This window comes from Pleurodeles waltl, chromosome 11 (genome assembly GCF_031143425.1).
Source record: "Pleurodeles waltl isolate 20211129_DDA chromosome 11, aPleWal1.hap1.20221129, whole genome shotgun sequence".
In the NCBI taxonomy this organism is placed as follows: Eukaryota; Metazoa; Chordata; class Amphibia; order Caudata; family Salamandridae; genus Pleurodeles; species Pleurodeles waltl.
The window spans coordinates 154,934,251-154,958,288 of NC_090450.1; the positions used below are offsets into that span (position 1 = coordinate 154,934,251).

Sequence of the window (24,038 nt, forward strand, 5' to 3'; positions counted from 1 at the left end):
TTTGTTGCTCTTTGTGAAAAGATAAGACATTCTCTTTCTAAACCTATTAAAACTAAATCTGGGTGCCCACACTGGTTCGATCATGATTGTTCATGGTCAAATCGTCTCTTATGCAGGGCCTTGAACACACAACCTTGTGATCGTATTCTAGCGGCCTCCCAGCGCAAAATCTACAAGTCAGTAATAAATATGAGGAGGAAAGCAGTTATTTCCCAGCAGTGGTCCTTACTAACAGATACTGCCAGCACAAAGGAAAGTAAGTCGTTCTGGAAGGCCGTTTTATGCTTGCGTTCCTCTGACCACAGCATCTCGCTGATCAGTTGCCACATTAACGGGGAGAACTGGGTGACTCACTTTGAAGAAATCTACTCAGATAACAATGAGACTCATTCACAGTTATGGCCCAGGACACTCCATCCTTTCCACGTATTTCTTTGCAGGAAGTGATGATCGCCATTCAGGAGAATGCGTGAGGAAAAGAGATTGGGACTGATGGCATTCTGATTGATGTTATTAAGTGCAATATAAATCTCTCAGTCCCATTTCTGACTAATGTCTTCAACTGTATGAACAACTTGTTGTTTCCTCACTCCTGGGCAACATCAGTCATTGTCCCGATTTTTAAAAAGGGCAACAGGGCAGAGTCTAAATTCTATCGTCCTAATTCCTTGCCAGACATCCCAGCAAGAATCTTGGGAAGAGTACTGTATAATAGAATAGTATAGCGGGCCAATGAAAATAACGTTTTAAATAAATGTCAGTATGATTTTCGAAGTGGCATAGGGACTATTGAAAAATGTCTCAACATAAACCTGATTATTGGGAAATACTTGGTGGGCAACAAGTCAACATTGTTTTTAGCCCGTATGGATCTGACAATGGTCTTTGACTGTGTTAACCAGGCTAAGCTGTGGCAAACTCTTATTAAATTGCAAATGGACCCCTCTCTAGTTCACATGCTGGTTTCTATGCATGTGGGCACTAAAACACAAGTTAGATTCAGGAACAAAGGAGAAGTTACTGGTGAGTACAGAACTGGTCTGGGGCTTCGCCAGGGGTGTGTGTTAGTCCTGATTTTTTTAATCTTATTTATTCATGAAGTATGGAGCTTAGTAAGTGCACCCGAGATGTGACCATGGTGAATGGTGTGCCACTCGCGTTACTACTGTACGCGGACAACGCAGTGTTTATTGCCCGCACCCCTACGGCTCTTCACCACTCAGTGTACTCTTTCATTGATTTCATGGCCTATTTGGATTTACTAACTAATTTTAACAAGTCTTTCATAATGACCTGTGGTTCAAAGCACACGCGACGACTATCTATTGCTGTGGGTATCAACATGTTATTAAGCACCAGTACCTTCTCCTATTTGGGGGTTACTTTTAGCTTAGCCGGTTCATGGTCTCCTCATATTGCACAAAATAGCATTAAGTTTTCCAGGGCTGTTGGTTCTTTGCAGAGTCTTCTGTCTCCTAAGGGTGGGAAAGCCCTCAGTCCTCTCCTGCAAATATACTCTGCCAAGTGTGCACCTATATCAACCTACAGGGGAGGAATTTAGGGCCTGGGGGACTCCACTAATCTTCAAAGGGAGGAAAATCATACTGGGAAAGATTTTTACAGTTCAGCCTTCAGGCTGGCACAGTGAAATACTCCATTTGATTCCCGATTGGTTATCAGCCCAAGCCTGAATTGAGAGTGTATCCATGTTGCAATCTGTACAAACAAACCATGCTACATTTTCTATGGACATCTTATACAGTGGACGGGATAGCCGTCACGTTTGTGATGTAGCAACCTGTTTATGAAACTCTAAATCAGGCCCTTTATCTTCATTTTCAGAATTTCGTTTAACAGAATATCTAACAGCATGGAATAAAAGAATCACGTTTGCAACTTGGTACACAACAACAGCGAGGTGTCGATGTTCAGTGTGCTGCAACGCTTCTTAGATGATAGGAAGTGACTCACAAAGGCAGAATATCTAATCTAGATATGTTCACAATGTGATGGAAAGGTAGCAAAATTGTCTCATAAGTGCCAAGTGCGTAGACAAATTTCTCAGTGACCTAAATATTAATAAAGTAGGTTTTGTTTTTTTGTGGATTTGGGTCTATGGTCAAAATACTTCCTATTAAAATGTTTGTATGGCTAGGTCAAGGTTGTCTATAAAGGAAACTGCTCTGACTTACTTTCCTAAGCCTTTTTTTAATTGTAAGGGCCTGGAATTGTTCTATTACCAATGTTGTGCAGTGCCTTGCCCCTGCTTCCTTAAAACCCTCTAACCCATTTGTGTAGAATGTAAAAGGGATTGGGCCCAATAAACATCCTTGCATCACCCTCTTGCTACTTTAAAATGATCTGTGCATTACCCCTCCTGGGCCAAATCTAACCACTGAGGTAAGGACTGAGGCAAAAGGGAAAGAAAATCAAGTATTATGTACACCCATATTGGTTTAAGAGGACCACAGCTTTGTTCTGTTGACATGGTCAAAGGATGAACTAAGCTCTGCGAAAGCAAGTTGCAATTAGCCTTTGCAAAGCATTGTGTATTTACTAATCAACAGGTGTAAATTAGCCATTTTTCTGTGGTGCCCAAGCATGCTCCAAAGCTCTGCTAGATCTCTTCAAGTATGTCTTTATCGTGTGCCCACATGTTGAATTCTACTCATGATAACTGTGCCAGAAACCTTTACAGTAGATTCCATCAATTAATTTTAATGATAACTATGTGGGTCAGCCGTTATGTCCCTTCTTAAAAATCGTGACTTAAAAGGACTGAAAGCATGATGAAGATACAACAGAGTTATGTGCAGCTTTCAAAACACAAGGGACAGCAGGTGCCCACGAAACAAGATTATTTTTGAGGAGTTCATTAGGAATGCCACCAGGATCAGGTGCTTTACCTGAAAGACCAACTTAATGGCCTCAACAAATCTCCTGCAGATTGGAAATGTATATATGTATCTGTAATGTTGTGTTCACCTAAATTATGTTTCGATTTCATAGCCTATTTATACTATGAAAACCCAACAACCATAAATCAGCCTTAATCTGAAAGTCCAACTAGAAACTTTCTGAAAAAATGGGTTACTTACAATTTTGCAAAAAGTTCCTGAATCATCATGGCCACCGGCATTTTGGATAATAACCTACCAATGTAAGGCTAGATGCAAATTACAGTTCATTTGTAAGCAGGTGTGGCCAAGCTATTTATGGCCAATGGAAACTGAGAATGTTTCTGTGGAATAATCACAAAACACATGTATTATATGCGCTCAAGACAGATTCATAACTGCTACAAATCTCAAGACACAAAATATATAATTTTAAGAGTGCATAATCAGACTATTCAACACTTTGTCACAGTCTATCATCATCAAATGTAGCCTCATGCCACCATCCCTGACCACCCAACTCCATGGAAAAATATCATATATCTTCAAATCAAGATTGCACAGTGGCAGTTTCAGGACAAGAGGATCGTAGTTGTTATATATACTAGGAATAATTAAGTGGTCACAGATTATCTCTGTATCACAGAATCCAGTGAAAAATGTGGCAAATAATGAGTTGTTTGGGTTTAAAATCTTGTTCATAAAGTACCCTGTTGCAAGAAGATCTAGTGAAAATTCTAATTGAATATCTAATTTACGCAGTGGTGGTCAATGTTTATCAGCACATAACCACATCCATTTTCCGTTAATTCAAGGCTGGTACAGCCTACCTCAGCATTACAAATGGCTTCTCAGACTACAGAGAAATTCCTATCATCCCCAAAGTATATTGAGTAACCACTTCTTCAATAAAATGTGGCAGCCTCTCAAATGTAACCAATTTTAATTTGTTAAAATCGTCCATTGTGTTAATTGACCACAGGGAACCTAAAATTATAGCAAAAAAAGAATAATAAGCACCTGAATTTTAACCACCCTTATGAAACAGGTAGGTGTTATAGCTGGGAAGCCAAAAGTGATATAAGATCAAGGTGGTATTGTGACGCAGTTTCTAAGAGACATATATGTTAGACCTGGCATCCTTTGGGTGGTTTTACTCCAGATATTTTGCCTTTCTTGCTGTATCTTTTTGTTGGCCTTAGAACTCTGAGCACTTTACCACTGCTAACCACTGCTAAAGTGCATGTGCTTCCCCCCTTAACATGGTAACATTGGTATATTCAAAACTGGCATATTTAATTTACTTGTAAGTCCCTAGTAAAGTGGTAAGCCATATAGCCAGGGCCTGTAAATTAAATGCTACTAGTATGCCTGCAGCACTGATTCTGTCCTCCACTTCAGTAGCCCTTAAACATACCTCCGGCCTGACTTTGCAGACCCTGTGTATGCAGTTTCACTGCGACTTTGACTTGGCAGTTAAAACGTTTTGCCAAGCCTTAAACTCCCCTTTTCTTACATATGTCACTCCCTATGTTAGGCCCTAACTAGCCCAAAGCACGGGGTGCCATGTAAGTAAAAGGCAGGACACGTACTTTTAAGTTTCACATGTCCTAGTAATGAAAAACTCCCAATGTCATTTTTCATTGCTGTGAGGCCTGCTCCTCTCATAGGCCAACATTGGGAATTCTTTAATGTACTTTTAAGCTGTATTTGTATGGGTAAAGTCATATTTATTATTACTATTTTAGTACTGGCACTTTTAGAAAGTGGGCATTTCTCTGCTCTAACTGCCCTGTGTACCAAACAGCCTGTCTCCAATACACATCTGGTCTGGGCTGGGTGTCAGGTACAATTGTGCATTCCCTTCAGACACCCACAACACAGGACACTCAACTGCATCTGCATTCATTTGGATACTGATGGGTTGACCTCAAGTTCACACATCTCCTGAACCACTTCACTAATTTTTATCATTTTAGGTTTGTTTGGTGTAGGATAACAGGGGTTATCCTGTTATGCTTATATTGTAAAACATATACATAATATTTGTAATATCCTGGTCTTGTTTTTTTTTCAGAACAGAATAAGCTATATCTCTAAATTTGTGTGGAGCATTTTTGTGGTGTCTCATTGTGTTTCTGTATGACTGCGCTGCACAACCACTTTACACATTGCCTTTGAGGATAAACCTGACTGCTCTGCACCAAGCAACTGGAGGTTGAGCACAAGTTACCTTCGGGGTGTAACTTACTTGCCCTGACTAGGAATGTGCTTTCCTACTTGGACAAGGCGCATACGTCTGCCAACTAGAGACCCAATTTCTAATAGTAGAGTATTATATTGCCTCATAAAATCTATCTTGTACTCATTAGCTATTTTTTTTAACAATTCTGTTTATTGGCATTTCAAATAGTACAATTTTGTTCATTCATTTTGCCAGAACTGAATGCTCAAAGCATTTCATCACATTGGTATACAGCTTGTGGGTAACTATTACCTGCTTTGTAGAACCATAGTTACAAAGTGTCTAGTACCTTATTCGATCCAAGGCATACAGAATCATAGTGCAAAATCTCAATCTCCCTCAAGGTCTCAGTTGCATGCTTGTGAGACAGGGAGCTGTTAATCGCTCCGATCAACAGCTCAGAGATGCGTACCAGTCTTTCCTGTGTACGTTAGCCAAAAACAAAGTGGAAAGGAACAAAATAGCCCACTTAATTAACCCATTAACTTGCACAGAGTTTCAAAAGTCATGTGTGTGCTGTGTGGTTGTCTGTGCCGGCCCCCGATCCTAGGGGCCGGGGGGGGGCATGTGGGAAAGGATGGACACAAAGGGGGAGTGCGAGGGGGAAATCCCTCCCAGAGCGCAGACCGGCAGCGGTCCGGTCCGCATTAGGGCTCAGTCATTCCCGTGCATTTCAAAGTCAGGGCTCCACCAATGTTATCATCCGCCTTGATGTTCAGCGCCTCCCTTACGTCCACTACTTCCCCCCACAAAGGGGCAATCGGTCGGCATCTCAGTCCCCTCATCTCTTCTCTTTGTAGTTCTCTCTCCTCTGCCCTTGCCCAATGAGTAACGTCTGCCACCCATGTGGCAAGCTGGGGTCCACGCTTTTCCACGCCATTGGCACTCTCCTCCGTGCAAGTAGTAATGCCAAATCTGCAAACCTATTCCCCACTTTTTTAGCTAAAGGCTTGTCAAAAAGGCCCAACAGGCACACCGCTGGCCCATCATCTAGTTGTCGTTGTAAAACTGTGTTGAGACGGGCAGTCACCTTTCCCCAGTAGGGTCTTAGCGATGGGCAGTCCCAAGTCATATGGCGAAGGTCCGCACCAACCAACCGACATTGGGGGCATGCTCCTGTCATACCCCTGTAGATCTGGTTAATTCTGTGTGGGTGAGATAGGTCCTGTGAACATAGTTATATTGTATAAACTTCAGACGTGTATTGCGCAAAATCTTACATGCCGAGGCTAGTGTCTTATGCCATTCAACATCTGTCATCTTCTATCTATGTCGGCATCCCATTCAACCAGAGTCTGTCTAGTGGTATCTCAATCTTCCCATTTAGAGCCTTATACATCCAAGTAACCAAGTTTGAACCTCCACCCACAACCAGTACAGTCTGGAGGGCTGCCGCCGTGGATGGTTCACCCCTATCATCACCCCATAGTGCCCTCAAGGCCTGTGTCACTGCCTCATAAGTCAGGAATTGGCCGAGTGGCAGGCCACTCTGGTCTGCAAGGTCTCCCCCTGGTAGCAGTCGCCCACAGTAGTGATCCCTGCCTCTGTCCAATATATATGTTGAAGCTGGGCCCAGATGCGTCACATGGGAGTACCACAAGAGAAAGTGCAGCTGCATAGGGATTAGTTGTATTTGTTCCCCAAAGGGCTCTATGCCAGAGTGTGGATACCAGTATGTTCGGTTTGGGCTGTACTGTTTTCCCTCTGAACATAGATATTATGAGTTCCTCCCCTCGCCCGGGTTCACCGTCCAGTGTTGTCTCTGCCAATTTTAGCCCATTTAGCCATTGCACCAGCCATTGTAATTGAGCTGACAGATAGTAGAGTTCAAAATCTGGGGCTTCTAGTCCCCCCTTCTCAGTTGGCAGACGAAGCATCCCCAGTGCCACATGGTAGCATTCCCTGTCCCATATCAGCTCACGTTGTAAAGAATCTATTGTCTGAAACCACGATACAGGCACAATCAGCGATAATGGTGAAATAATAGAGGAGTCTAGGGAGTATCACCATCTTGGTAAGCGCAATCCTGGCCATAACTGGTAGCTTTAAGGAACGCCAGAAGGCTACCTCCGCTTTCGGAGCCCGATATACTTTTCCCAGGTTGCCCTCCCAGAGGTCTTTTTTATTACAGTAAATCTGGATCCCCAGGTACTTGAACGTCTAGGGGACCCATTGTACATCCAACGGGCACGAGAGCAGGCACTCCACCCCCTCTATCAAAGGGAACACATACGTCTTTTGTCTGTTAAGCCGTAAGCCAGAGTGTTTACCTAAATCCTCCAGCGTCTGGAGCACCTGTGGAAGCACAGTGCCCCATAAGGAGGTCATCTGCATAATGGGACCCCCCTCTAATCACACCACACTCCAGTCCCTTACTCCTGAACTTCTCTGCCAAGGGCTCTATAGCCAAGGCAAATAGTAGGGGCGAGAGTGGCAGCTTTGTCTAGTTCCCCTATGAACCTCGTAGCTCGCAGATATCATGCGTCCTGTTTTGACCCTAGCTGTAGGGTGAGTGTAGAGCAAGTTTACCCATTTCACCCACTCCAGTCCCAGGCCCATGCATTGCATTACGGTTTCCAGGAAATCCCAAAGTACTGTGTCAAAGGCCTTTTCCAGGTCTACTGACACACTATCATAGCTGTGGGGTCATGTGGGTGTTTCTCGTTTTAAAGCAGCTTGTAGAGCCTCTGTAGATTACTAGATGTGTTTCGCGTAGGGATGAACCTGTTTTGGTCCTTATGGATGAGGTATTTTAAAGTCGGTGTTTAACATTGAAAGTGGGCAATAATGAGCAACCGTTGCCCCTTCCCGCTGCCTCTTAGGTAAGGGTATCACCAACGCCTCCCTAACAGAGTGAGGCAATTCCCTCTTCTCATAGACCTCTGTCTACATCTCCACCAGTCATGGCGTCAGTACTCCCACGAACCTTTGATAAAATTCAGGGGCGATGCCGTCAGTCCCAGGGGTTTTTCAAGTTTTCAGGTCATTCATAGCAGTCTGCACCTCCAGTGCCGTCACTGGTGCACCTAATTGTTTACTGTCAAGTCCTGGCAGCGTTCGCAGTTGTAAGCCACTCAAATAAATGTGTAGCGTACCCCTCTCTGCCAGCAGTGGTGTGCTATAGAGGGTCATGTAGTAAGATCTAAACTCATCATTAATGTGCGTCGGTGCATGCAGTATAGTCTCGTCCTGGGTCGTCAGGTGGGTAATTGGAGTGCCCCTGCATTCTGGTTTTATCAGCCAAGGCAGTAGCTTCCCAGCTCTCCTCTCCTCCTCGTGAATTCTATTAGTGTCTATATTATAGTTGTAGCAGCAAAGGTGTTCCAGTGCCTCATTAAGCGCTTCCTGCGCTGCTGAGAGCAGTCAAGGTGCCTCCGGATTGATACCCAATTCCGACTCCCACCTAAGTAGTGTTGTCTCTATGCAAAGGACTTCGGCTGTCAGATCACTTCTGAATCCCACTGATTGACCAAGGTAATGGCCCCGGATTACCGCCTTCAGAGTCTCCAACTCCACCCTCTGAACTTAGACTGTCCCTTTATTTAACGCAAAGTACTCAGTTTAGTCGCTGAGGCGCCGCGGAAGGCCTCATCCTCTAAGGCTCTAGGATACAGGTGCCACATCAGGATTGGTGGTAATTTCTCAGCTGTCTGCATCGTCACAAGCAGTGGACTGTGATCAGACACCGTGCGGCCTAAATATTCTGAGTGTGTGAACGTACTGCTAATGCTGGCCGTGCAGAGCATTCAGTCGATTTTAGTATGTATTTGATAAATATGTGAGTAGTGTGAGAACTCCCTCCTATGCTGGTGCTGCAACCGCCATATATCTTCCAGTTCCCACCCAGATCTCCAACTCATCAGACCCTTAGCCACCCTGATTGCCATCACCCCCCGCAGAGGTGGAGTAGAATGGTCTATGTTGGGATCAGGGACAGCGTTGAAATCCCCCTCCAGGAGATAAGGACCGCCCGGGTGTATGGCCATTTGAGCAGACACCTTGTGTAAGAAGGGGACCTGATCTTGGTTGGGTGTGTATGTGCTCCCCAGCACCACCAGTCGTCCGCACAAGTGGCCTTCCACCAAGACATACCAGCCCTCTCTGTCTGTGTCCACTGAAACTGTCTCAAACAGCACTCCAGCCCTCACCAAGACCAGCGCTCCACTCGCATATGCAGGGTATGTAGTGGCAAACAGTTGCCCCCGCCATTGTTTATGAAGGCGGTCGGCCTCCACTTTGGTGAGGTGTGACTCCTGTAACAGTGCAATATGGATTCCCCTCCTCTTCAGGTATGTCAAGATCCTGTGGCATTTTGACATGCTTCCCATCCCCCGCATATTCCAAGACATCAGTTTAAAAGTAGTTACTGCAGGCATCAGGGAACCAGCCTGTCACTCACCAATAGTTCCCCACCACCCCTCCCATCCCGCACCCCACCACACCGATCTTCAACCTGGGCATCACCAACAGCAAGAATATCAACAGTAGTAAACAATCCCCAACTCCCCATCCCCAGGGCAGAATGGCAACGGTCGACCGCCCAAATCTGTGTTAACAGTCTTATACTAGCCATCGTCTTTACCCTGCTGGAACAGTCCAGGGGCAAATGGGGGGTTATGTTTGTCTTTGAGCATCGCAGTGGCGTCGGTCATCGGCGTAGCCCGGACCGGCCCATACTCGCACTCCGGGCGCTGCTCCCATATAGCAGAATTCCATGTAGTGGCGAGAAGCAGCAGGGGTTAAATAATGTCTTCAGTTGTCTGAGGTGTCATGTGCGGCAGACCGCATAGTGGGTCCACGACCGACTCATAGTCCGAGGAGTCCCCTGTCTCACCTGCATCTGTGTGACTTAGTTTGTCCTTATCAGAGGAGGGTGACTCCGTCAGAGACGTGGCTGCTTGAAACGACGCCTGTTTGCCTTGGCTGGCTTGTGTATTTGTTGGCCCAAGCACCCTGTCTCTGCGAGTGTGGTCACCGGAGTGGCGTCTCTTTTTCCAGCGACTGGCCAGTGGGGGCTCATGCAGGTTCTGATCGTCTGTCCCAGTTTTATGCATTTCAAGCCAGGACCATGCTTCCTCTGGGATCAGGCAGAAATGGGTGTGGCCATCCCACATTATTTTCAGTTTTGAGGGAAAGACAAGAGCATTTCGAATCCCTTCAGTCCGTAGGGCCTTTTTCACTTCAGTATAAGGTGCCCTCTTGGCCTGCACCGCAGCTGTGTAGTCTGGGTACATACTGATCCTGCTGTTCTCCACGTCAAAGGGCCCCTCTTTCTGCGCTTTCTGAAGTAGCAAGTCCCGATCCTTGTAATGGAGCAGCTTGGCCACAACAGGTTTGAGGGGGGTTGTCCCGGTGCGGCAGGCTTGGTCAGGACCCTGTGTGCTCTCTCCAGGGCAAAGAACGGTTTGAGCTGGTGAGGGCCCATGAGTGCTTTCATAAAGGGTTCCAAGTAGGCCAACATATCGCTGCCCTCCACTCCTTCTGGTAGACCTACTATTCGGACATTGTTACACCAGCTGCGGCCCTCAGCGTCTTCAGCAATATGTTCCAGTCTTTGCACTCTGTCTGTGGGCAAGTGGAGTTTGTTGCGCCCGATGGGATGTGCCCATTTCATTCAGCTGTTCCTCTGCACTGTCCACCCTCTTCACCAGCTTTCGGTGGTCCGTTCTTAGAAGGCCCAGTTCTGCTGACACTTTCCCTATTTCTTGTCGGAGGGTGTTCTTGGAGTCCTCAATTGCCTCCAGGATCTTTTGTAAGGTGTCTTGCACCTGGAGCGGCTGGGGTGCTCTCTGTGGGGTTGGCGTTGTGGTCCTAGGGTCGGTGTCTGGGCTTGCCGCCCCCGATTCCTGCAGCCTGGGGCGTTTCTTCCCCATCAGGCTCACTTGGTCACGGAAGCTAATTATAAATTTTGGGGGGCCTCTTGCCACCAATGTTGTCCCCCTGTCTTCCGCTCCGGGTGCGCGGTGTCACAGCAGGTTCTCCAAGGTGCAGGGCCTCCGGCGACCTGAGCCGCCCCCAGGTAGCACCTCAACAGGGACCTGGCGTTCCTCCCGACCTCCCAGGTAGATTGGTCCAGCCTGAACTGGTTGTCCGCGCGACTCTCGGGTTTCAAGGTCTAATAGGGGCCGTTCTATCTTCCAGTATGGCTGTATTCGCTCCACTCTCCATTGTGCTCCTTGTGGGTGTTATGGGCCGCACCCAGACAGGCTATGGAAGGCCGGACCCACAGTGCTCACTGGCGCTAGTACCTCTGCCCAGGTGGCACCTCACAGTTCTGGCCCATCACGATGTATCCGCTCACCTTTTGTGCTGTGTGGGTCCACCAGCTCTACTTCAGGTGCCATCCGCCCATCCACTTCTACTCTGGGCAAGGTGGGGGGGCAGAGCCCCGTTGGCCCTCATGCTCCTCCCATCTTTGTCATCATCCGCCACTTCTAGCTTCTGCCCCCGGAGGGCCCAGGGCCCCTGCAGCATCTGAATGCATCAACGCCCGGAGTTCCGGCTTGCTCTACCCACCGGCGGCAGCCGGCACATGCCACTAATTCATTAGAGACAGGGCGCGCCTGCCATTTTGTGTGGCCGCGCCGTCTCCGCTCACCGTGTCTTCAGCACCGCCCTCCGCACCACAGGAGGCTGTTGTCCTCCGTCCTGCAGGAGCTCCGTTCCCTGGCCACGTGCCGCCGGATCCGGGGCCGTATGTATCCCGGGGTAGTGCCCAGATCAGCAGGATGATCTGTAGGCCGGTCCGGAGCCGCTCCGCTACACCCCCGCCATTTTCGGCAGTTAGCTCCGCCTGTAATCATTAGCTATTTTTGAGGCCAATTTAAAAAATATTCGAAGAAAATAATTTTATAACCCTAAAAGATTAGATTTGCCCATGACCACCTGACTCAACAAAATAACTTGCAACCGCATCTTGCACAGTGACTCCGTGAGTTTAAAGATTCTAATGGAAAAGGAAATGAACATTGTTCAAACTAATACCTTTAACATTACATTGAGACAATCGCTAAGCAGATGTGCATAATGCACATTTATTAAAATAATCAAGAGGTAACACCTTGAACAGAGATCGCAGTCTACTTCCCCAATTATCAGCATCAAACGGACACTGCAACAAGTGTGGATTTCAGACCTAATCAGCACAGTCATGTTGTATAGCTCTTGTTAAGGAACTCTCCCAAAAGACGTACCTCTATATTTAGTTCATCAAACCTTTTAGATCTACCGTGTAAGTATGCCTGTATCCAGCATGTTGTGTTATTTGTTTAGCTTGTTGTCTTTTGTTATGAAGATGAATCAGAGGAGACGCATCAATAAGCACCATGATGTATGGAGATGCTTGCAGGGGTTCTCAATAGCAAGTAATCTTTCGGCACTGGACATGTTGAGGAGCTCTCTTTTCTGGCACGTAATTAAAACAATTAAAATATTCTGCTTGGTTGGGGACATAACTGTAGGAGGTAAAGAAATTAAAATCTATACATTAATTGCATTATGTATGGAATAACGCAGTACTACAGTAATAGTATTCACCTACTGAAAAATGCCCCCTAGGCCTAGAGGACAGTAGTTTGTTCTCAGTAGCAACGCCTGTTCTTTCACAAACTGAAATGAATGTACCACAGGAAATCAGGCTACATTGCATCGGCTGATTATCAGTTGAATCATAGATACGATATAGGACAATTTATCATCAATCCCAATAAAAAGGATAGTTATCCTACTCCAAATACATATCAGCAGATCCTCTATCTAGTTCTCAAGGATCGTTGTGTATATGGTCTTTGTGCTCGATCCCTTCTTTGAGAAACCACATTTGGAAGATCATTAGGGCATATTAGCTGGAGAATGAGAATCCCAGGGGCCCCATAGATATCTGCCTCAATAGCAAGAGTTTTGTCGCTGATAATTATCCCCTAAAGCCATCATAGGTGTTACTAACAGGATCAAATACTTGATTCCAAAGAGTTCCTTCCTACACTCTGGAAAAAGTGCCTGCTTTTTGATCATAGTACATGTAGACAGGCAACGGCAACATGGGGGACTCCCGAAATTGGAATCATTCGGGGCATAAGTTGAGGGTACACGCAGGTACACAGGATCTACCCATTCCTTTCACAGGGTGAACGTCATCTACCCTGCTAAGTGATTGTGCCCCACAGAAATGCTAAACTTGTCCCAGTGTAAATTTCATACACGGGGGCACATTCAACAGCACCTGCACATTGCCTGTGATCATTCTGAGAAGCAATGTGCAGGCTAATCAGATTCCAGCTGAATCCATAACAAAGGCTGAAGTTAAGAGGACATCAGGCCTCCTTTTATTGTAGTATCCTGGCTGGGAGCTAACTGGATCCTCCACCTAAATGCATTACATGGAAAACAAATGCACACAACTTAGCACTTCACAGGTACCTAAGAGAGGCATGTTTTTGATTTTGTTTAGTCTTAGTATATAAGAGACGTGCATGCACTGCAAGAATGTCAGATGTTTTGGCCTGCCCGAGTATTTACACAAATAATAATTTTAAATGTCATTATTTTGTTTTGTTTCTTTTATATTCCTATGGCACTACTCATCCAGTGCAAGGTCTCAGAGTGCTTTACATCACACGCCCATAATAAACATTGACTTCAAAACATAGGTGTGTATATCAATGTATAGGATGTGTTACATGAGGCAGTGAGAGATACAAGGTGTAGGAGTCACATGTCCTTCATAGCTTACTGTGCTATATTAAAAGAAATACAATTTATGAACTGCAATTAACAAAAGGCTCTCTGTTATAGAAGCAGTAACCCACTTATCCCTTTTAATAAAAGAAAAATCTGTCATTTGCATGTTACATAATGTGCATTGCAGGGGACAAACCTTCTATGCTACTTTGATTCTAAACTGGGACTAGCTAAAACACAGACCTCTCCAGCAAATATGTCAACCTTCAGAGTTATATTACCACTATCATTATTCTTCCATTAGATTTACTTGCCACACAAAGATCTCTGCAGCAGTAGTCTTAACCTCATAAGATATATTTTTTAATTCAGAGCTTGAAACACATTAAGCAGAATAGATTTACTATGAGTTTCTCCTTGTTGCCAATTTCTTTGTGGCAGGGTTTTAAAAAAAAAACAAGTACAAGTTGAGGCCCAGATTTTGCTTTGGGGTTGCTTCACTTTTTTGGCACAACTGTGATGCAAAATCTAATTTGCTAAATATTGTAATGCGTTCAAATGTACTCACAATAGACCCAGTAAACATGTGTGAGTTCTTAAGATCTGGTCTCACTTCTTGTGATGTCAATTGCTGTGAGGTCATGGGTTCTGATGCCACTTCCTGTCCTGGCACTTGCGATGTCATGTGTCATGAGGTCACTTGTATACTGACTAAATTGGTTAGTCTCCTCACTTCATATTTTAGAAGGTGTGCCCTGGAATCTTGTACTAGCCGCTCTGCTCCAGTGAAGGTGCCCCTTGCTACGAGTGAAGCATTAATGTGTTGATCGCAGTTCTGGTGGACAGAGCAATCAAAACAGGGGAGAATCTGAACCTTTGAGTCTGCCTTTAGCCCATCGGCTCCATCAAAGGTGTCCCGTGGTGCGGGTGAAGCCTTTGGTTGCAGTGATGGTAATGGATGGGGCAATGGTAATTCATTTACACAATAAACCCTGTTACTGCTTTTCCTGCAACATGCATGTTGATCATCACAGTGATGCCAGAATGCTGTCCCAAATAGCATAAACTTCAACATAGATTGTGGGACCACTCAGCCAAATTGACAAGGAACTTATCACAGGTGTGTGCCTTTAGCAAGACAGCCTTCATCATGAAACAATAGCATTGTGGTAGATATAGTCCTTAAAATGTAAACAGGTGCATTTGCTATTTAGAGGCACTACACTTTGCTAGGTGGTGCTGACTCTGAATACACCTGGACATTGCATGCAGTAAAATAACAAAATGTTTGTTCCAGCAAGAGACTAACCTCCCAGTGCAGATAACTGGTTCTGGAAGCCACAAGTTTTAAAGACTATCATAGTTGCCAGTGATGTGGCCCAATGGAGGACCTTGCACCCAACAGTTCATTCCTTGTATAGGCTACTAACAGGTGTGCTTTTACGTCCTATCGGCCATCTTCTGAACTCTGGTGATCTCGGATCCTGAGATGAAGTCCATGGACCGTAGTCTGTGGTTCCTGCCCTGAGGTCTGTGAATCATGGAGGCTACACTACAAGAGGCAGCTACCTACAATGTCGGTATCCAATTTGTGGGACATGGAAAGAATACCAAGTCCAACAGTCTTACTCTGTATTCTGCAGAAGAGCAGTCCCTGTTGTGGGAATGAACCAGCAATCTCTGTCAAGACCATCTGAATTCAGGGCAGCATTTTCTGATGCATTGAAATCTATGACGTTTCAAAACGACATTCAGCCTTTGATGTAGTCTTGACCTGAATAACCTGGTGCTATGTCTTCGACTACACCTTCTATGGATTCTTTTGTGGACCATGCCTACGCTCCCTCTTTGGGGACGGAGGAAGTTTGGCCTCCCCAGCACCACCTTCCGGTTGGCATGGATAGACTCCTTTCGCAGGCGGTGGTGAAAGCCTTAGCACCCCTGCAAGATAGGGTGGATATGTTAATGAACCAGGTGTCAAATTCTTCTGGTGTATTTGGGGACCCAGATTAATGGGCTGGTACCTCTAAGGCATCTTCTTCCTCTAGGAAGCGTGACACAGGGCACCTCGAAGGTTTCACCAGATTGAGGGACACTTTTTGCAAGAGTGTGCGGATGCTTGCACCTGTACCCTGCCAGGAGGATGTTGTGCCCGGCTACAGCTACAGCTACAGCTGACAGCACTGCTACCCTTGTTCTGGATCCCTTTCTGGGATAGCCCCTTTCTGGGGGGTTGACCCAGATGATGAGGGCTCAATGGACGAGGGACGCGTTATGGGTAGCCTTGGCGCCCATCCGCGAATACCTCGAGTGTAGAGGAAGAAGGTTGGGAGAACTTGGATATGTTCGATCCGGAGGACATTTATCATCCTCGATCCTCTGAATGGGTCCCGCCTCCCAAAGTTGCGACTTACGTCACCAAGGCCATTCGCCATCCCTTGGAGGGAGAAAGAGGTTCGGGCCCGCCTTTGGGCACAATGTCCTAGGCCGGCGCTTGAGGACAAGGTGGCGGCTACGCCTTCTTTGGATCCGAAATTATGCACTTTTTTCTCAAAATATATGCGTGATCCCAAGAAAGGGTTCTCCCGTTCCTGGCGGGCTTGTCAGGATAAACTCTTGGATGTCCTGGGACCCTTGACCAAGATGATTGAGTTGGCTGAGTCAGTCAAGGTATCAGGAGAATCTTTGCAGATAGATTTGGTCACTGGATGGGCGCAAAGAGCAGTTTGTCTGTTGGGCAATGCCAATTGCGCCATATCCATGGAGAGACGTCTGTCCCTCTTGATCAAGATTGTCCCCAAAATGGGGGAATTGGCTACCTAGGAGAAAGGCGTGGTCGCTCAAGGCAATCTCTTCGGAGACCCCTTTGTGAAAGAGATGTGGCAGTTTGTTTCTACCTTTTCTGCTCCGGACAAGGCGCAATCCTCTATGCACAAGATAATTCCGGGGAAGGTTTTCTCCGGGGCCGGACGAGGAAGGGGTCGCTCCTCCGGCCGTCCCCTGCAAGCAAGCACCATCAAATCTCAGGGATGCCGCAACAACGGTTGGAATGACAGAAGACAGGGGGCGCTCTTCCCCAACAGAGGTTCCGGTAGAGGACGTTCCTCACGCTTCAGCAGAGGAGGTTCCAATGCTCCGGGAGGAAGCGGTGGTGAGCATTCCCCCTTTTCCCCCTCAAGAGCTAGGAGGCAGAATAGCTCTCTTTTTAGAGAATTGGGTCCGGATCACTTCCGACCCTTGGGTCTTGGAGTCAGTGGCAGGTTTCCACATAGAGTTCTGTGGGACCTCAGTACAGCCTGTACGACCTCCTCCCATTCGGTTCAATGTTCAGGAATCTCAATTAATAGATGCAGAGGTGCAGATTCTTCTTCACAAAGGGGCCATTGTACCAGCGCGTCTTCATCCGAGGGGGGTTCTTAAGCAAAAATTTTTGGGTCAAAAAAGAAGGACAAGGGTTTCCCTCCGGTGATAAACCTCAAGGCTTCAACGAATGGGTGGTTTATCGCCATTTCAAAATGGAAGGTATCCATCTTCTCAGGGATCTTCTGTGCCAAGGGGACTGGATGTTCCACTTGGACCTCAAGGACGCTTACCTTATGGTCCTGATTTTCCCTCCTCACCGGCGTTTTCTACAGTTTCAGTGGTGGAACCAGATCTACGAGTTCAGGTGTCTTCCTTTCGGCCTTTCATCAGCACCATGGTGCTTCATGAAGTTGCTGAAACCAGTGATAGAGTTTCTGAGGATTCAGGGTGTCAGTTAATTATATGTCTAGACAACATCCTTTTGATGGATCAATCTTGGTCGCAACTGTTGCGTTACACGAACATGACTATTGCTCTGTTTCAGGATCTGGGTTTTGTGATCAACGTGGAGAAGTCCATTCTTCTCCTGTTGCAGTCCACGACCTTCCTGGGGTTTGTAGTGAACACTACGTTGGCAACTCTGAAACTCACAGAGCACAAGATCTCCAAGATAAAGAAGGAGATTTCCAAAGTGTTCCGCAGAGGCAGGACCTCCCTCCGCCAAGATTGCCAGGATTGTGGGTCTTCTGTCTTCCTCTAGCCAGGCTATCTTTCCGGGTCCTTTGCATTACAGGGCCCTGCAACGTCTAAAGGAGTCTCATCTCAAGAAGGGACACACGTAGTCAGAACTGGTGGAACTTTCTTCGGAAGCTCGATCGGAGATGCAGTGGTGGTTGAACCATATGGACGCGTGGAATGGGAAAGCCATCTTTGGCTCCTCCCCGACCTAGTGACAGAGTCAGATGCCAGCAGACTGGGTTGGAGAGCCGGGTGTGGTCATATTTCCATGGGGGATCTGTGGACTTTGGAGGAGTTGAATCTTCATATCAATTGCCTCGATCTCTTAGCGGGTTCCTTCGCGATTCGGTCCCTGACTCACGACAAAGTATCCTGGTGTGTCCTTCTACGTCTGGACAACATTTCGGCTGTCCAATACATAAACAGACTGGGGGGCACTTGGTCCAGAGTCTGGGCGGATCTGGCAACAGACTTTTGGCATTATTGCCTCCAGAGACAGATCTCTGTAACAGCGGAATATCTTCCGGGAATACAGAACAAGGTGGCAGACCGGAATTCCCACTATCTCAGGGATACCAATGCCTGGCAACTAGATCCCGCAATCTTTCGGTCTCTGATGGATCGTTGGGGTCTATGTGGGATAGATTTATTTGCCTCTCGGTTGAATGCTCAACTCCCAGTCTACTTCAGTTGGAGACCAGACCCAGGAGCTGCTGGTCGGGGAACACCCTTGGGTAAGTAAACTGCTTAAAGGTGTACGTTTGTCTAGACCTCCTAAACCTAGATGCTCTGGGTTATAGGATTTTAATAAGGTTCTCAACTTTATTTCTTCCTGGCCGGAGAATCAGTTTTTGTCCGGGAAATAGATCTTCGCTCAGTTGCCGATGCTCTTATGTCTCATTTCCTGTAAGAGAGTTTCAGACATGCGCGCTTTGGATGTTTCAGCTCGGGTTTTCACCCCCCAAGGGGTTACTTTTACCATTTCGAGAAGGACTAAAACGAGTACCAGGTTGGTTTCTTATCCCAGTTTTGAGTCTCATCCCAATTTGTGTGTGGTCAGATGTCTTAAGACCTATGAGGCAGTCACGGAGGAAGATAGACCTCCAGGTGAGAGACAACTTTTGATTACTATCAAGAAACCGTTTAAGGCGGTGGCTTCTCCTACTATAGCCAGGTGGGTACGGTGGCTCATGTCTGAAGCTGGAATTGATGTTAGACGGTTTAGGGCTCATTCTACCAAGGGAGTGATGGGTTCCAAAGCCATTCAGGTAGATGGTAGATTAGAGGACATTATTAATGCAGCGGATTGGTCCTCTGAATCAGTTTTCAAGAGGTTTTAATTCAAACCTATTCATGAAGCGTCACCATTAGGGGTGAGTAAACTTTGAACTCGCATAATCCTCTCCTCCGATCCTGATATAGAATGCAAAATTTCCTAGCTTTCGTGAAGGAAACTTTCAATTCTATTAAGGACATGGAGCGAGGATTATCATTCCCTCATACTGTGACAGTATTACTCGCCCAACGGTTATTATTTTAGTTAGTGTTCTTTGGGTGGATTCTTTCTCTTACAGGTCAGTTGTATTTTTTTCCTCTCTGTTTGAGGTTTTTTTACTATAATGTAATGTTGTTTGTGACTAACTTTGTTTTGATCTTGATATTGATTATGTTATCACATTGATTTTCTTTTGCTTACAAACTGATAATGTATTCTCGTGGGATTGTTTTTTCTTGTATGACTCTGTTTTGCTGTTTCTGATCACTTCTTTATTTCGTAGGAGGTGATTCTAAAGGTGATTGAGATCGCAAGTTCCTTAACTTTCTTCAGTGAAGAAGAGGAAGGACTGGGCCTGTCAGCTACTTGTATACACTCTATTATGGACAGTGGATTGGTTTACTGGTTGCCATGGTTATCTGTTGGCATCATGGGACTTGAAGTTTTAATGTTTTTTTGCAACGGTTAAACTTTGAACTTGCTGATTGTAATAAAGTGTAGAAAGGACTGCATAATCCTTGCCTCCGTGTCCTTAATAGAATTGAAAGTTTACTTCACGAAAGCTAGGACATTTTTCATTTCATTTGCAATAGTTTCCTCTGATATTTCTTCTTCACATCAAGAATCATCCGTCTTTAACTTCTTACCCTGATTTCCCTTCCAAAAGCACCACCCCTAATTTTCCTTTGCTTCATTAGGCCACTCTTAACAACTTTGGGCCATATTTAAAAAGGTTCTAAAGCCACCTTGTGCCACATTAGTGTCATTTTGTACGCTAATGTGCTGTTAGGTTGCAAAAAATGCGGTGCCATATTCACAAAGTGGAGCAATGCACGCATTGTGCCACTTTGGAAACACTTGAACACATTATGCCTGCCCCAGTCATAATGTATGCAAGGGGGCGTTCCAGCATTGAGAGGCCCAGAAAGCATCATTTTTAACGGCTGCCTACGGCAGGTGTTAAAATGAGCCTCCCATTGTTTTCAATGAGCCTGCTTTCACTTTGCAGGATTAGCATCAATATTTTTGGTGCTAATCCTGCAAAGTGCCAAACTAGCATCATTTTTGAATTCCCAAACATGCCCCATGGTGCGCCGTATCATCAGTACGGTACACATATGGTTGCGTTATGGGGCTGCAAAGGGGCGCAAGAAAAGTGGTGCATCATGGCATGATATGCCACTTTTCATAAATTTGCCTCTTTATGTTCACCCAAACAAAGTAGGTCATGTAATACAGTAGATTTCTGGGAACGTGCAATCCACGAGGAGTGAAGGCATGATAAAAAAAGATGTGAACACAAATTATGGTAGCAATTAGGCAGAATCAGATAATATACCACATGTGTTCACCTTCAGAAAAGGTGTCCTAAATAAGGCCTAAAAAGCATTGTGGAAGATGTAATCCTTTAATTTCATTTATTTTTCGATATTCATTATAGTAGACCATTATCATTTTTCCATTAGATAATCGCCTTTCATGTATTCAGCACAGTTTCATTTTCTCTGGGGTAGCTTTCTGGTATCATGAGATTTCACTCTCATTACTGCATCGAATAAATGTGTCCCTGAAAAAAGGCACAGAATTCTGGAATGAAGTGTGGAAGATGGTGCAGAGACATCCATTTCCGATGCCATGCCTCATTCCATATGGGATCCATATGGAATTAGTCATAATCCATTGGCATTTCTGCATCCGGGAACTACTGATACCCATGGTATCAGGAACTTTAAGCACAAAATGACTGCACTGCTGTGAGTGCAGTACTCATAATGGATTGTTAGACTGAGTCACAGACTTAAGCTTGCAATGGCCGATGAGTCACAGATAATTCCAGCTTTACAATATTGCTTATGTCAACAAATCACTGTTCTGACAAAGCAATTTGTTGATAAATTACATGCAGGATGTCAGACACCATGTGGGAGCTGAAAAACACAATCAAGTTTAGAAATTAGAAATTAGCTATAAATATATATATATATATACACACACACACACACATTTATATATATATATATTTTTATATATGTAAATAAATCTCGTGCTCTAAGGTAACTATCACTCTCGCCCCCACTGTGCACAGTTTTTTTACTGCAAATACTACATTGATATTATCAGTGTTGCAATGAGTGCCATAATTTGTGGAGTTGTTAGCAGTGCGTGGAGATGGTGCGAGTTATAGTTACCTTAGGGACAAGTTATAGTTACTTGAGATAACTCTAACTATAAAAGGTGAATTTCAATGGTTTGGTAAGTTTAAAACGTGAGCTTAACTATAACATCCCTATAACCTTTGGTTTTGTAAGTAAATTTCTATGTTTTTTAGCTTTATATTCTAATTATAACGTCTCTGTAACATTTGTTTTTTAGTGAATTTCCATGGTTTGTCTGGCTGAAGGGCCTGGCCTGTGGCTAGACCCTGCGGTCATCTCCCCTGCCGAACCAACCCCACACTGTGCACTGCCCTTTGTCTGTGAGCAGCAGGAGTTGGGTGCAGCCTGTTTCCCTGGGTTCAAGAATAGGTGTGAGAGGGCGTCTGTCTGGATGTGAGTGTGGGTGTTTCAGTGTCTTAGTGGGTGTTTCAGTGTCTGTGTGGGTCTGTGAGTGGAAGAGTAAGGGTTTCAGTGGGTATGTGAGAGTGTGAGTGGGTCTGTTATTAGGTGTGTGAGTGTCTGGGTGTGAGAATGGGTGTATCATTGTCTTAGTGAATGTGTCAGTGTCTGGGTGGGTGTCTAGGTGGATCTGTGAGTGAGTGCGTGAGGGTTTCAGTGGGTCTGTGAGCAGGTGTGAGAGAGTCTGAGTGGGTCTGTGAGTAGCTGTGTGTGCCTGAGTGGGTCTGTCAGTGGTGCGTGAAGGTGGGAGTGGGTGCATGAGGGTCTGAGTGGTTCTGTGAGTGGGTGCATAAGGGTCTGAGTGGGTGTGTGAGTGGGAGAAAGATTGAAAAAGAGAAATTGAGAAAGAGAGGGAGAGAGATCGTTTTTTAGGCTTTGGTGAATGATATAGTTAGAATGAGATATTTCTAGTTATATTGAAAACAAAAATGTACTTGCCAACTAAAGAGTGAGATCACATTTTATTATGAACCTTAAATATTAAAATTTGGAAAAAAAATGAAAGCAGGGAAATTACTATAGCACACTTGGAGTAGAATCCTCAGCTTTCAGTGTAAAGGTCAGACACCATAACCATTATGGCACAGGTGCCTTTTTGGTGAATTCAATGCATGGAGAGACCATTGCAATGACTATCTCTCTCTCTCTCTTTTCCATCCTTTTATGGGTTGGAAGAGAGATAGAGGGAGAGTGGCAGGACCGGAGGGGGGGCTTAAGGCCCCCCTGGTCCTAGCTGGCTCCTGACGTCCTGTGAGATTTGGCAATGCTCCCCCAGGCAGGGAGGTGCTTCTAGTAGTAGCTCCCTCCTGGCGGGAACAATGTTTTCATCCGTCTTCCCTGCATGCAGGAAAGGCAGCTGAAAACTCCACTTTCTGACAGGGGGAGCCGTTTGACAGCTCACGCTGTCTGAAAACAGACTTTGCTTTTGCTTGGTGGGAGCTTTTAGCTCCCACCAAGCAAAAACAAACAGCTATGTCGGTTGGGTGGGCAACCCGTGATGCAGCAGGAGCCGGCCCTTGGGGATGCCGATCCCCAGAGCCATCAGTGGCTCCTCAAGGGGGGATGTGTGCCCCCCCTCCAATGAGTATAGCCCCAGGGAGGTGGTGGTCTCTCGGACTGTGGGGGACTGAAACAGACCCCCTTCACTTTTTTTATGTCGCCCCAGGGAGGGGGTGGTCCCCAAGGCTGCAGGGGGCTGGGAGCCCCTCCACACTATTCATAATTGCTGTCCCAGGGTTGTGGCAGCCCTCTGGGCCTCCTGCACTGTTTCTATTTAGTGACCTGGGAAGGCATGGTCCCTTGGGATGAAGGGGGCCGCATGCCCACCCCGCATTCAATTATATTTAAGTTCCGCCCTCCCCGCATTAAATTTAATAATAGTCCAGCAGAGGTGGCAGTCTCCAGGGCTGCAAGCGGGGGTAGGTGCCCCCCATTAAAATTAACAAATTAACAATGCCCCTGGGACTTGGCCCACCCAGCGGCTTGAGAATGAAGAAGCGTGGGAGCCAGTGCTTCTGTTTTAAAAAACAAAAATTGCCAGATCCATGGATCCGCCATGAATTGCAGTGAAAATGTATTAAAAAATGCTTTTTTGCTTGGGGGGGTCCCTATGGGACTCAGCACAAGGGCTAAGGGGTCCAGATGACTCTACCCTGGGCCCTTTTGTATTTTTTACACTTTTTCTGTCACTCATCTGAAGCCAAGTCCCAAACATGGATGCTAACACTTCCTTGTTGAAGTGTTGGCAGCCAATCAGATCTCAGCACAATAACAGGAGGGTTTGAGAAGCCTTTGTGTCCCTATATATACAAATTCGGATTTTCTTTAATTTCTCTGAAACAACTGAAATATTTACACCAAATCACAAAAAAGGTCACTTTCTGGACAAGGCCCTAGCTTTCTGCCAAATTTGGTCTATTTCCGTCCAGTGGATTCTGGGCTATCGCTGTTCAAAATCCCTATGGAAAAATAAATGGGGAAAAAGCATTTTGGGGCCCTCCCTTTTTCTCAGCCCCCACTTGACGGATCACCGTAAAACTTTCCATACAGACGCTGAAGTGAGCATC

At 45.7% G+C, this 24,038-nt stretch overlaps 1 long non-coding RNA gene across 1 annotated transcript in view; it reads left to right on the forward strand.

Annotated features, from left to right (window-relative positions):
* LOC138266587 (uncharacterized) overlaps positions 1–19,872 on the forward strand; it is a 170,946-nt gene extending 151,074 nt beyond the window's left edge. Inside the window, exon 3 of the long non-coding RNA XR_011199556.1 lies at positions 19,641–19,872. This is a non-coding gene — a long non-coding RNA (uncharacterized lncRNA). The remainder of the gene's footprint in view (positions 1–19,640) is intronic.
* The last annotated feature ends 4,166 nt before the right edge of the window (positions 19,873–24,038 follow it).